This window comes from Cyanistes caeruleus, chromosome 2 (assembly GCF_971803275.1).
Source record: "Cyanistes caeruleus chromosome 2, bCyaCae1.hap1.1, whole genome shotgun sequence".
In the NCBI taxonomy this organism is placed as follows: Eukaryota; Metazoa; Chordata; class Aves; order Passeriformes; family Paridae; genus Cyanistes; species Cyanistes caeruleus.
This window is the reverse complement of record NC_141702.1, coordinates 56939776-56950565: the sequence shown is the minus strand read 5'-3', so window position 1 is coordinate 56950565 and position 10790 is coordinate 56939776. Positions and strand designations below refer to the sequence as shown.

General features: G+C 46.8%; 2 long non-coding RNA genes across 2 annotated transcripts; one reads left to right on the top strand and one right to left on the bottom strand.

The window, feature by feature from the left end:
• Positions 1–1083: 1083 nt before the first annotated feature.
• On the bottom strand, positions 1084–6038 carry LOC147654835 (uncharacterized). The gene is made up of 3 exons (XR_015283245.1): positions 5513–6038; positions 5308–5387; positions 1084–1414 (listed from the first exon to the last, which is right to left on the bottom strand). It is a non-coding gene; the product is annotated as an uncharacterized LOC147654835 (long non-coding RNA).
• A 31-nt stretch (positions 6039–6069) lies between these two features.
• LOC147654834 (uncharacterized) lies at positions 6070–10289 on the top strand. The gene is made up of 2 exons (XR_015283246.1): positions 6070–6588; positions 6678–10289. It is a non-coding gene; the product is annotated as an uncharacterized LOC147654834 (long non-coding RNA).
• Positions 10290–10790: the final 501 nt, after the last annotated feature.

Sequence of the window (10790 nt, the reverse complement as noted above, 5' to 3'; positions counted from 1 at the left end):
GGTAACCAGAGAAACAGAAAAACACATGCTTTCCAGCTCATATTTACAATGTTTTCTCTCTGAAACTCATGGACTGCTGTAAGACTGTGTAACACAGTAGTGCCTGGGGACAGAATGGAAGTGAGTGTTGGTGTGTGCCTTGATCCCTGGAGGAAAATATCCCCTTCAATATTTTTCACATTTACTCAGAAATACCTAAACCTGCTGCAGTCCTTGCATGCCAAGAAGGGAGCCAAGAACTCAAGGATTATTTTTTTCTTCTCTCCAAATAGCATATTTCCCTACTCAAAAGAAAAAAAATCCCATCAGTCTGACAGACTTCCAGGAAACAGGGGGATTATTTTTTAGTTGCCAAGGTCCCAGCTCTGTTTCTTTAGGCACTGACAAGAAAGGGGCTCTTCTACATCCCTGTTTACATGGCTAATGAATATAGAAGAATGCTTAGCAACCTTTTGTCAAATAGCATGAGATTCACCTTCCTAAAAACAGATTCATCGAGATGTGGTACAATCATTTAGCTCTGTTTTAGTGGTTGTTAATAGGGGAAATTATTACTTTGCTTCATGTTACTCAGACATGTTTTTTCCATGTTCTCTACAGGCTTCAGGTTTTTTAAAGGTACATTTTTTTAACATTATTGACCTACTTTCCCCCTTTCTATTCAAGAAGTCTTATATCTGTTATTTTCTCATTAAAAAAGAGCTTCTTATTCTAAGAATAAATATGTTGTATTCTCCCCACCCTGTTTCACCAAGGTGGTCTTAGAGAATGACAAAAATTGTTTGGCTTAAGGAAAAGGAGACAGATCAAATGCCAGAGAGAGATTACACAGACAGATTTTTAAGGTGCTTCATAAAAGTGAACCCAAATGCCACAACTGCCATCTCAAAACTTACCTTCCTGCAGGAACGAGCCAGCAGACACTGTTTTCTCTGAAGGATGGAACCCAAAAGTGGTTCATACACACAGGACAGCATCCTGGCACCTCAAACATGATAACCAGCTTGCACAACATCACACCTGCTCAATATGAACCCAGGCCCTTCTGGGCATGAGCCAAAAGCAGAAGCACCAGGAGAGCTCAGTGTCTCCCATATCTGACTGCAGCCATGAACAGTGAGGGCAGGGCTGGATTTGGGGCTTGCCACAGTGAGTTTGGTCTTGCAGGTAGCTGATGGCCAAAGAGGGCATCAACTGGTTTTGACCTCTGCCCATGGGCAAACCAGTTCCCCCCAAGACATCTCAGCAGCTGCTTGCTACTTTACATCTGCCCACAGTGAAGCAACAGTTCTCTTTCTGTTGAAGTTTTAATTTAAAAGTGGATCAAGCTGCTTAGAGAGGCACCTGGCTTCCCAGGCAAATTACTGAAATATTTTCTTCACACTCCCTTCTCCCTGAAGCCAGCAGGTGACATCTGGAAAACATACAAAACAAAGAGAAAATTGTCATTTCAAAAGGATTAGTAACTCCACTCCATCTGTGTGGGCGCTGCAGTGCTGACCACAGGGCCGGGAAGCTCTGCAGGAGAGGTGCCAGCATCCTGGCCATGCATCACTTCCCCACCACAGATGTCTCAGTGTGCCTTGTGGCAAAGGGAACAGGAGTGCCTTGAGCCGTAAGTGAAAGAGCATCCTGTGGAGTTTAGCTAAAATAAATACAATTTAAGATGCTGGGTGGTATGACTCAGTTCTAGGAGAGGATGTTTGTGGTACGGAGGGAAGCCAGTGTGTTGCTTGCAGGATTGTATTGGTGCAGTGTTCTGCTGAGTGCTGGAGATAGTCCTGTCAACACCTTATAGCCAAGAGAGCCTTCTCCAGCTCGTGAGCAGCATGGACATCAGTGGCAGGAGGAGCACACAGCATGAGAAAGGTCAGCTTTGTCACTGCCCCCAGCACTGCTGCTGGGCTCTGCAGTGCTGCTGTCAGAGAGGCTTGGAGAACCACAGCTCTCTGCCTGCCTGCTCCACTGCCTGGGCTTGACATGCAGATCTGCATTCTCCAATGCACAGGAGCAAAAGGAGAGGAATATAAAGACAAGAAAGAGTGAGACAAATGAGTAGGCAGAGGATACACAAGCTCTTCCTTCCAGGTTAGTGTGTCACACATTCACACAAGTTGTGCTTCATGTCTGCATTTTGTCAGGTGTCTCACCAGTAAGGGGCTTTCTTTTTCTCTACCAACTCAGCACATTGTTAAATCAGCTTTACTCTTTTCTCATCTTTTCTCTTACTGAGGCCTGGGACTGTCTAGAAGATTCCTCACTGCTCAATCACCAATTACTTCCACAGCCTCCAGCTGGTTTATTGCCTTCTTGTGGGCCTGTGAAGTGGGGCTTTGTGCTTCAAATACAAAGTAACAGGTTCAGAAAAGAAAAAAAATATAGCTACTTAGAGTGTGTAGCAATGAGTCTCATGCATACACTGGAGATTTTTTATTTAGAGACAAGAGATGCTGCAGGGCTGTAGATTTGTTTTACTACATGGAGCAAATTTGGTGTATGTGACAAAGAGGCACTATATTTCCCCTCTCTGGAAGAGCTTAGTGCAGCCTGGTAGGCTTAGCCTGCCTGTGCTGGCTGGCTTAAGTGGCCGTGGTGCCAGGAGAAGGTAGTGCCCTTCTGCACACTTGGTTCCTGCTCTTCTAGGGCTCATAAATAAGGAAAAGCACGCCATAAACAGCATTCTCTGATCCCCACATTCCCCATAGCATAGTTGTGCAGGTGAAGCTAGGTAACCCCACACTTTAGGTGTAAGATAGAAATGCAACGGGCTCGCACAAGAGCTCTGTGAACCTGCCTGTGTTTGCACAGTGGGAAAGAACCAGCTGGAAAATCCACCTGTTTAATCTGCCAGCCCAAGAAATTAGTTCCCAGGGCAAAGACTGCATGGCCAGAAGCAGACTGGGATGCCAGATTTTGCTGTGCTTTTGCCCCTCTGGGCGTGGGGCTGTACCTTGGGCACAAGGCTGTGCTCACACGGCTGGCCAGCTTCCAGAGCCAGCGCTTGTCCTCTCAGCTGGGAGCAGGAACCACAGAGCTGGGAGCAGCCAGCTGCACCCCGCTGTGGGAACATGTCCCTGGCCTGCCAGATTTTAGAATAGTGTTTGATAAAAGTCACAGACTCCAAGACTGAAGCAAGAACAGAGATGAGATGGGACCTGCTCAAGCCACATTACCCTCATCTTTTTTGGCAGATACTGAAGTACAAAAACCCCCATACTATGCCTAGGAACTCAAAAAAAAGAGAATTTAGTCTTACTGCAAATGCACTAACAACATAAGAAGAAAGGGAAAATTATTTAAACTTTGCAGAGACTTGTTGGCTTTGACTTGCCTGAGCAACAGTGGAAAGTGAGAATGAGGAACATCCAACCCTTTTTTACTATGGATTTTAAAGCGTGTTAAAGTAACATCCACAGCCAGGTATTTCAAAACAATGTATAATATTCTGTAGTAAAAAGTCACAGTAATAATTAACTCACATTTGTTTCAATGCTGCTGGTGTTGTAGTTGAGCTCAAAGTCAAATAAATGACAACAAATGATTTAATGAGCAACATTATGCTGGTTGTGTAATGACCCATAGGAGAACTGGTGCTGGTAGTTCAGAGGCTGAACCATTACACCATGTGGAGTGATGAGATGATATTCGAGTGTCCCACTCTGCCCTTCATGCCCAGACACACAGCTTCCTTTCGGACAGAGCTGTGGGAGAGAGAGTTGGTGTGGCCAGCAGGAAGCACAGGTGGCTCTGTGGTGTTCCGAGGTGAAAAACATCTGTCATGTGGGAAAAAAGCCATATCTTTGCCATGTGAATGGAGACTTTTCTCCCAAAAGACATGGCATAATCAGAAATAAGAAAACTAAACTAAAAAAAAACCAAAGAAACATGGCAATCTCAGTCTCTTCAGCAGGCAGGAGGGAGCTGATGATGATATGGGTGAGAGCTCTGACTTGTGGGAAAGAAAAGAGCAGCTGGAAGACTGTGGGGGCACAGAAGCAGAGGCAGAAGGGTGCACAAAGCAGGAGATATGGACAAGTACATCAGAGTCTCAAGAAGCAGGAGGTAAACAGCAGGGGACTATTTTTATTTGAACCATCAAATCCTGAGGGTTCTCTGCTGCTTGTTTCCTTCTCCAAGCTTTCAAGGAGAAAGCCTTAAGTAGCAGAGAAGACAGATCAAAAAAAATCAAGAGGACCCACATGAGAGACCTCCAAGGTGAACCAAAAACATCCAAGGAAAGTGACCTCCTGAAGCTGTTGCCAAACAATACCTTGTATACACTTGTATAAACACTCTTTCCTGCATTCCAGGAAACTTTCAGAACGTAAGTACATGACACATGATCAGTGCTTTCCTCTGCTGATAAATCAGCAGCAACAAAAAATGGTATGCTGATTAATTTGACTAACTTGGTTTGCTTTACTTGTGGTCTTCCAGGATGCCAAGTGCACAGACACAGAAGCAAAATCAAACTAAAAATATTTTACCCTATGGGATACAAGGGAGGCCACAGATCCAGATTCAAACCCCAGGCTTCCTTTCAGCCTTTGGCTCCCAAAACTCTGGGGGATTGTCTAACCTGCAGTCACATCTGCTGTGACAAGATTTAGCTCAGGACACAGGAAACATGAAAGATCACAACAAGGTTCTGTGAATTCTCATCCTTTCTAGACACTGATTTTCTTCAGATTAACCCTAAGCCTGACCCAGTTCTGAAGACTGGCACTACAGTGCAGAATTGACCACAGAAGTCCCAGCATCTGCTGTCCCCAAACATCTCCTTGGGAAAAGGTAAGTTTTGCTAGAAGCCAAAACCTGCCTACTTTTATATAGCAGCTTCTCTGAACGCATTGCATCCTGTCCCCTGTCTTCAAGCTGCTAGCCAGGTATGAAGAATGTTATCTCTCTTTGGCTCTAGTGGACCTCTGTAACAATTCTAAAGAATGTGGCTGGTCATTCTGCTTAGCAGAGGAAAATCATCCCTACCAATAGTGAAGCTGTCCCAGCAAAAATTAATTTCCTGAGCTGGCAAATCTCACCCAATTAATCTTGCAGCAGCCTGCCAAAATCAGGCTGCATTTTCTCTTTGTTTTTTGGCTTTTTGTTTGCTTTTTTTTAATCTAGTACTATATATGCTGGAGAAAACTTGCTTACTTGGATGCTATAAGAACTTCTCAGAAAACCAGACTATAGTAACTTCAGAAAACTGAATTGAAAGTGTATCTCTGAGCTGCCACATAGCCTATGTCTTCCTTCTGTAGCATAAAGGGATAGTATAAACCCATGTAAAAAAGAAGTTTTACTTACTTGGGCAGGGTAAGTTTAAAACCATGGTTTCTAAATGTTTCCTAAAGAGCCAAGCTATCCAATGCTCTTCCTGCATTTTCCTGGATGACATATGAAGCCAAGGATTTCCAGTTATCCAAAAAGCCAGAAATGGTGCTCAGAGTTGTTCCAAATGAAACTCTTATTGCAATATTTTAAAGGCTTCTGACCAACCAAACTCCCTTACCCTGGAGGGCATGCTATGGCATGGCAGGAAGATAAACCAATGCTTTCTATTTGCTGTCTGTGAATTCAGCCAAAAAGACAAAAGCATTACACATGCTATGGCATGCCCACAAAAACTTGCTGTGCCAACAAGAACTAACAGCCTGGAAAGCCACTATACATTGTAAAAATCACAGACCAGTTGATGTGTCATTCTATGAGTTTAAATCCCCAGAAGCAACTAAATTAAATGAGGAATGCCTTCACTTTTCACATAGCTCCCTGTAAGCCTTTTCAGTGAGTTACTGCTGACTAAGGCAGTAGCTGTGCTGCACACAAACCAGGTTTCCCTGACAGCCTCCACTGCAAGACCCTCTCTTAGCTTACTCTCAAGTTTGCCTGTCTTTAAATACTTTGACCAAGACTTTCATGCTGTGAAGATGGTTGCTCTCATCTGAACTTTAGGCACCTAACAAGGTTAACTTGTCTAATAGATGGAATCAGGGCTGTCTGAGAGGCTGAGAATCTGCGCCCAGAGGCAGCTGTCTATGAGCACCTGGTGCTGTCCTGCTTCAAGGTGTTTCAAGGCTGATGAGAAGGTGCAGCTCCTCCCATTCCTGCAGCTGTGGTTTCTGGGTGCTAATGGCTGTGAGGAGGCTCCAGACCACAGCAGGAGGATGTAGTTTTAGGGGTCCCCCAGGATGGAGAGGGAATGGCATGCAAAGATTAGGAGCAGACTCCATGGTTTTAGTGCAAAAGTGGGGAAAACATGAATTAAACAGATCATGGAAAAGATCTGAGGAATAACTGGGAATGTGGGACTGACTACCTGAACCAGGAGGCAGATTTGGAAGATGGGAGAAAGACAGGGGAGAGGTGTATACTCTCAATGCAGCTGTGAGACATGTTTAGGGGTCAGGGGAGAGCATGTAACTCAATAGGTAGAAAAATAAACTTAGGCTGGGAGCTTGCGATGAGGGGAAGACTGAAATGTGGAAGAGAGAAAAAGGTCTGGAGCTGGCAGCAAAGCAGGAGATAGGTAGAAGCTTGGACTAAGAGAAAGGAGGCTGGAGTCAGTGATGAGATCCTAAGACAGAGGTAAGGTTATCAAAATCTCAAGGCTGGTTGGTGTGGCACAGGTAACCTTAAACCTGGTTTTCCCTAAGTACTGAATGCTTGGCTTGCAGTCTGTGCTGTGTTATCTCAGAGCAGACTCCATACTGCAGATGTGCCTTCAAGTGCACAGAGTTTGGGAAGCCTGAGGAAGGACTGACACCCACGTCTGCATGCTGTGACTTTTGAGGTGGACAAGCCACCAGGACAGCAGGCCATCTCAGCTAACTACCTTTGGCAAGTAAATGCCAGTCGGGAATGGAGACTTGAGGACAGGAACAAAGGCACCTCAGCCCACCCAGACACCTGTGTGTCTCCTGTGATGCTGAAGAGCTGCCCCAGGAGGGCACCCCCACAGTGACCACCTCTCCAGGAGCACAGCAGCAGGAGGGCTCTCACTGTTGTGTGTTCTGTCACTGGACTGCTGTTCCCTTTGCACCTGCAGACAAAGAGATGGCCCAGGGGCTGCAGTGCCACATCGGGTGTAGGTCTCCAGAGCCAGGCAGAGAGGACAGGGAGTATGCATGCAGCAAGGCTGAGTTGGCAGCAAGTTGCTTTTTTGTATCTGTAACCTCATAATGCATCTGCAGACTCAAAGGAGTCTTTCTCCACCACTAGGACAATCCCCCAGAACGTGCTGCTTCTCATTCTAGTAACAAAGACCAGCTGTCCACCAGTGCCTGAGGTGAAGTGATTTCAGCTCTTTGTGGCTCTCTGCACAGTGGCATGCACACTGCCTGCAGCCTGGCATCTGCTTACAAAGCCACCAGCCCAATTGCTCTGAGCCATGATTCCCTGAGGCAGGATGGGTGTGGGATACCCTTTGTCTCCATGGATTTTTTTCCTTTTTGGGGCAGAAGGAGCCCATGCTGGAGTAGCCTCATGTCTCCTTCAGCTGCTGGAAGGACTGCATTCAGCCATGTACCATCCTTAAAACAGGCCTTGCACATCTCACGGTGGCACCTGAGGGTGCCTGTGGGGCAGGGAGTGTACACAAATGAGCCAGCACGGATGGTATGAGGATGAGGAACCCAAATGAGCAGGCACCAAGGTGATCGATCAATCCACGTGGCCACAGCTTCCCAGAGACTCCAAGCTGACTCTTCCTGCTAACAGCTGTGTTCACATCAGACATGTGCCAGGAACCAGCTCCCTTGACTGAGGTGGAAGAAAGGATGGGTGTCTCTGCAGCTTGCTGCTGCCCACTGCTGAACAAGCAGCTTCTCCTGGTGCCTCCCCACCAGTGCACCAGGTAGGAGATAGTTGCGTGGATCAGCATTGCAGCGCACCCTCCTCAGAGACCAGAAGGTTGCCTAGGCTGGGAAAGGCCAGGTTTCCAAGTATCTAAGTTTTGCCACTGCTTATACAAACCCGCTTTAGCAGCACGTGGTGTGCATTTACCCCCTTTTAACCAGCCAGAGACTGTGCTACCAGAAAGGCAGCATGGAGCAGACCCTGAGGCTCACCGACCCCCTGCCTCACCCGCTGCTGCTGCTGCTGCTTTAGCAGTGTCTAACAGCTTTTTCCAGAAGGGCAGTGACTTTGCAGGAGCCAGAGACGTCTCCCTGCCCACGGGGTGCCAGGCCAGCTGTTTTCTGTGGGTCAGAGCCAGTGAAGTGATGTGACTGAGGCAGGAGTCGCCCGTCAGGAAACAGCTGGCGGCACTCAGCGGTGCTGGGCGCACAGCCTCCTCCGGGCTGTGAACGGCATCATCTGGGCCTTCGTGATGGGCCATGTGCTTCAGAGCCAAAACTCACCGCCTTTGAGGCCAAACAGATGGACTTCACTGGGAGAAGGGGGAGGCCACCTGAGGAAGGGTAACTCAAGCCAACACCAAACATGTGTAGGGCTCCTTAGCAACAAGAGATTAACCTAAGCATGCCATTGCATTGCAGACCTCTGAATATGCACATGCTCTCCCTTACTCACACATGCTACAACCCTCCCTGGAGTTCAGCATCCTCAGTGGCATCCCTCCAGCAGCCTCCCTGTGCTGCTCCATCCCACTCAATGGAGCCCACGAGCCAAGTCCCGACACTTCTTGTTGCTTTCCCACACCAAGTGGAGTAATATCGAGCACCAAATATACCTCAGGCTGCCTTTTCACCCAGGCTGTCACAATGCTCTTCTATATCTTAGATCTGTGAGAAGGAGTAGAAAGCCAGCACAAGGGTTTCTAAATGGGTACTATTACCACCAGCAACACATAAATCATGTCACAGTGCTGAGGGCTTGTGGACATTCAAAATGTCCCGGGCCAACAGTGCCTGGCATGACAGGCACAGCTGCTGGTGCTGCTGCTAATTCAGAACAGCCTTACAGTGGCAGGTGATTCCATTAGTGCTGTCCTTTAACTAAGGCCCAGCACCACCTCTGTGAGCTCCTGGAATGCAGTCCTTCACCCGACTGCACGCTCCTGCATGGAGTGCATGGGTGCCCACTGCCTGTCCTGTTTGAGAGGCCAGTGGCAGAGAGAGACATGATGAGAAGCAAGCCAGGGAGTCTTCTGCTGGGAAGCATAACCAGGAGCAGGGCCATGCTCAATATTTGCTTCTTTCCCATATATAAAATCCTCCTCAAGATGGGAGTGACATGTGCAGCAGAGAGCTCTGCCTTCCTCTCAAATGCTTCTCCCTGGCTTGTTGCCTTTCATAGCACAGCTATAACTCCTCTAGTGATTTCCTTTCATCATGCATGCAGAGCTTGTCCTCTTGCTGCTACCTTCCCCAGCTGTGCCAATGCCCATGGCAGTGTAATCCTGTCCCATGTGTGCAGAGGTATATAAACAGAGCAGGGCTAGTGAAAAACCCCCTCTCCCTCCCTAACTGGATCATGTGTTCAAATCCAAAACAGTTTGGAAGCATCACTGCTCCATCTTCTGGGTCCAGTCATCTCACCAGCAGCATGTGCTCTTACCAGGACGTAACCCAGCTGATCTTTTTTTTGTGAGCTGCTCCCCACTGTCATAATGTGATTGATGAGCAGAAAGAGCCAGACAGAAGAAAGAAAGACAATATGGAGCAAAGAAATGGGAGAGAAGGCAGTGGAAGAGAGCAGTGGGGAAAACCCCTTATAATAGTGAAAAAGAGGCAGAAAATGAAAAAGAAGGAAGGCAGATGATGAGGAAGAAGGAAAGAAAAACTAAAGAGAACAAAGAGTGTAAAGCAACAGGAAACTGATGAAGTAAAAAAGAGAAATAGTAGCTGAGGCAGTCCCTATCTTGAAGATAAACAACATGAGAGAAAGCCTTTTGGCTAGCACCCAAATAGCTCAGTCAGGAGGTAGCAGATGCTGCCCTTTCTGTGGGACTGGGGCAGTCATTTGTCACAGGCAAGATCAAAGGCATCTGAAGAGACTTTTGAGGGAGTTATCGCAATAGGATCAGAGGCAAAATCTGTCCTGAAAGCTGGAAAGGACCATTAAATCAGTTATCAGAGAGCTGATCTGTTGCAAGCTCATGCTCAGTTTGTTTGGCAGCAGCGTGTTTGTGTGCCCATGTCCTACTCACTGCACTCTCCTGGGGAGCACAGAGAGTTCACAGTGCATCAGCAAGAAAACTTTCTGCCTCCTGAGAGAGTGGGGGCAATCTGTGCTGCATGCAGAGAGATCTGTGCTCCCTTCCGATGTAACAATCCAACTAGTTATAAAGCTGGTCTCCCGCAAAATAAAAGTCTGTTTGAACTCTGCTTAGAATTTTTTTTTCATTGTTGAGATGAAAACCTTATGATAAAAGCCCACATTTTGCCAATTTAAGGAATACTAAAAGAAAGAAAAGCTGATACCTTAAATGTCAAATCAGAGGAAACAAGTAAAACCCACTTTATTCTCTTTATAACCTTCTGAGGATACACATGCTACCAACCCAATTCTGACTTCATTACCTCCATGCAGTTCCACACATGGAAGGAGGCTGCAGGCATGAGCATGGGGGCAGAAGTTGTACAAGTAGGTTGAGGGAGTTCACAGCAGTGCTGCTTTTGTCCCTGTGAGGACAATTACCCTGCTGAAGCACATGGTTGCTGGCACACACCAAGCTCGCTAGGTCAGAAAATGCTGGAGCCTGTCCATGGGCTCTTTGCTTTTTAATCTCAGCTCTCTATGTTCAGAGTAACTAATTACACAGGTTTTTGGAAGAAGATTTTACTGATTTGCAAGGCCTAGGGTAAGTTTTTCCAAAAAATCCCAAG